Raw genomic sequence first — 3,969 nt, forward strand, 5'->3', positions numbered from 1 at the left:
GTGATTCAACAGTCTTGCCCAATTCACAGTGCTCACCAGAGCACGTACCCTCCTCAATGTCTATCACCCAGCCACCCCATCCCTCCCACCCCCCACCACTCCAGCAACCCTCAGTTTGTTTCCTGAGATTAAGAATTCCTCGTATCAGTGAGTTCATATGATACATGTCTTTCTCTAATTGACTTATTTCACTTAGGATAATACCCTCTAGTTCATCCATATCATTGCAAATGGCATGATCTTGGGGTTTTTTTGATGGCTGCATAATATTCCATTGTATATATATACCACAAATTCTTTATCCATTCATCTGTTGATGGACATCATGGCTCTTTCCATAGTTTGGCTGTTGTGGACATTGCTGCTATAAACATTGGGGTACACGTACCCCTTCATATCACTACATTTGTATCTTTGGGGTAAATACCTGGTAGTGCAATTGCTGGGTCGTAGGGTAGCTATATTTTCAACTTTTTGAGGAGCCTCCGTACTGTTTTCCAGAGTGGCTGCACCAGCTTGCATTCCCACCAACAGTGTAGGAGGGCTCCCCTTTCTCCGCATCCCCGCCAACATCTGTCGTTTCCCGCCTTGTTAATTTTAGCCATTCTGCCTGGTGTGAAGTGGTATCTCATTGAGGTTTTGATTTGGATTTCCCTGATGCCAAGTGATGTTGAGCACTTTTTCATGTGTCTGTTGGCCATTTGGATGTCTTCTTTGGAAAAATGTCTGTCCATGTCTTCTGCCCATTTCTTGATTGGATTCTTTGTTCCTTGGGTGTTGAGTTTGATAAGTTCTTTATAGATTTTGGATACTAGCCCTTTATCTCGTATGTCATTTGCAAATATCTTCTCCCATTCTGTCGGTTGTCTTTTGGTTTTGATGACTGTTTCCTTTGCTGTGCAAAAGCTTTTTATCTTGATGAAGTCCCAATAATTCATTTTTGCCCTTGTCTCCCTTGCCTTTGGTGGTATTTCTAGGAAGCAGTTGCTGCGGCTGAGGTTGAAGAGGTTGCTGCTTGTGTTCTCCTCTAGGATTTTGATGGACTCCTATCTCACATTTAGGTCTTTCATCCATTTTGAGTTTATTTTTGTGTGTGGTGTAAGGAAAGGGTCCAGTTTCATTCTTCTGCATGTGGCTGTCCAATGTTCCCAACACCATTTGTTGAAGAGACTTCTTTTTTCCATTGGACATTCTCTCCTGCTTTGTCGAAGATTAGTTGACCATAGAGTTGAGGGTCCATTTCTGGGCTCTCTATTCTGTTCCATTGATCTATGTGTCTGTTTTTGTGCCAGTACCATACTGTCTTGATGATTACAGCTTTGTAAGAGAGCCTGAAGTCTGGAATTGTGATGCCAACAGCTTTGCTTTTCTTTTTCAACATTTCTCTGGCTATTCAGGGTCTTTTCTGGTTCCCTACAAATTTTAGGATTATTTGTCCCTTTTCTTTGAAAAAAGTTGATGTTATTTTGATAGCCCAGGGCCAGATGGCTTCCCGGGGGAATTCTACCAAACATTTAAAGAAGAATTAATACCTATTCTTCTGAAACTGTTCCAAAAAATAGAAATGGAAGGAAAACTTCCAAACTCATTTTATGAGGCCAGCATTACCTTGATCCCAAAATCAGACAAAAACCCCATCAAACAGGAGAATTACAGACCAATATCCCTGATAAACATGGATGCAAAAATTCTCACTAAAATACTAGCCAGTAGGATCCAACAGTACTTTAAAAGGATTATTCACCTCAACCAAGTGGAATTTATTTCTGGGCTGCCAGGTTGGTTCAACATCCACAAATCAATCAATGTGATACAACACATTAATAATAAAAAACAAGAACCATATGACCCTCTCAACAGGTGCAGAAAAAGCATTTGACAGTACAGCATTCTTTCTTGATTAAAACTCTTCACAGTGTAGGGATAGAGGGTACATACCTCAATATCATAAAATCCATCTATGAAAAACCCACAGCAAATACCATTCTCAATGGGGAAAAACTGAAAGCTTTCCCCTTAACGTCAGGAACACGGCAGGGATGTCCACTATCACCACTGCTATTCAACATAGTACTAGAAGTCCTAGCCACAGCAATCAGACAACAAAAAGAAATAAAAAGCATCTGAATCAGCAAAGAAGAAGTCAAACTCTCACTCTTTGCAGATGATATGATACTTTATGTGGAAAACCCAAAAGACTCCACTCCAAAACTGCTAGAACTCATACAGGAATTCAGTAAAGTGGCAGGATATAAAATCAATGCACAGAAATCAGTTGCATTTCTACACACTAACAACAAGACAGAAGGAAGAGAAATTAAGGAGTCGATCCCATTTACAATTGCACCTAAAACCATAAGATACCTAGGAATAAATCTAACCAAAGAGGCAAAGAATCTGTACTCAGAAAACTATAAAATACTCATGAAAGAAATTGAGGAAGACACAAAGAAATGGAAAAACGTTCCATGCTCATGGATTGGAAGAACAAATATTGTGAAGATGTCAATGCTACCTAGAGCAATCTACATCTTCTGCTTATTTTAAATTGGGTTGTATGTGTCCCACTATTGAGTTTTGAGTGTCCTTTTATATTCCGGATAAGTCCTATGTCAAATATGTGATTTGCAAATATATTCTCCCAGTTTATGACTGATCTTTTTATTCTTCACAATGTCTTTCAAAGAGCAGGTCTTAATTTTAATGAAGTCCTATTTATTGATTTTTTTCCTAGAAGTGTAATAGTTTGAGATTTTACATTTAGTCCTATAATGCATTTTGAGTCAGTTTTTATAATGGGCATGAAATATGGATCAATCTTCATTTTTTTTTTTGCTATGTATATCCAAATGTTCTGGTACTATTTGTTGAAAACTATTTATATTCTGAATTGCCTTTAAAACCTTATAAAAAATCAGTTATTCATATACATATGAATCTATTACTGACAATTTTATTCCATTGATTTAATATCTGTACTTTCTCCAGTACCACACTGTTTTTGTTTTTGTTTTTTTCTTCAGAAACCACTCAGACTGCATCCTCTCCCTCTCGTGGTCCCACAGGAAGAGAAGAACGATCATCAGTGGCAAAAAGCAGTTGCAGAAATTAACACCTAGAGCTGCTTCATGCTCATTAGAGAACACCACACCTCCTCCTTCTGTCCCACTGTCCACTGTCTTGATTACCGTAGGTCAACAGCAAGACTTGAAATCAGGTAGGATGAGTTCTCCAATTTTGTACTTCTTTACTAAAATTGTCTTGACTATATCCAGCTTATTTGCTTTTCCATATATATTTTAAAACCAATTGTTGATCTCTACCAAAACCTCTACTGGGATTTTGATTAGAATCGCATTGAAGAGATCCTGATCAAGATTAGGAATTGACATATAACTAATATTGAGTCTTCAAGTCCATGATCACAGTATATATTTCCATTTACTTAGGTCTTTTTTACTTATGTCATCAGTATTTTCTATTTTTCCACATACATATTTTGCACCTATTTGGCAATACATACCTTAGCACCTATTTATGCCTAGATATTTTATGGGTTTTGGTGGTATTGTAAATGGTAGTTTTGGGTTATTATTTTATTTTCCAATTGGTCATTGCTAATCTATGCAAATATGATTGATTTTGTGGATTGATCTTGTGTCTTGTGACCTTACTAAACCCACTTATTCTAGAAACCTTTCTGTAGCTACTTCAGGATTTTCTATGTAGAAAATTATGTTGTCTGTGAATAAACAGTTTTATTTCTTTTTCTTGTCTGATTACACTGGCTAGAACCTCTAGTATGGTGCTGACTAGGAGTAGGGAGAACACACATCTTTTCCTTATTCCTAATCTTAGGGGGAAAGCAATCAGTCATTAACCATTAAGTGTGATATTAACAATAGGAACTTTTGTAGATTTTTAAAATCAGATTGAGAAAACTGAAAGTTTGTTGAATGGATATTGAAT

General features: G+C 37.2%; 1 pseudogene; it reads right to left on the reverse strand.

Moving 5' to 3' along the window:
* Positions 1-3,027: 3,027 nt before the first annotated feature.
* Positions 3,028-3,163, reverse strand: LOC112808133 (small nucleolar RNA U3; annotated as a pseudogene).
* Positions 3,164-3,969: the final 806 nt, after the last annotated feature.

This window comes from Callorhinus ursinus, unplaced genomic scaffold (assembly GCF_003265705.2).
Source record: "Callorhinus ursinus isolate GAN/ISIS: 27379988/994484 unplaced genomic scaffold, GSC_fseal_2.0 scaffold2, whole genome shotgun sequence".
Taxonomy (NCBI): Eukaryota; Metazoa; Chordata; class Mammalia; order Carnivora; family Otariidae; genus Callorhinus; species Callorhinus ursinus.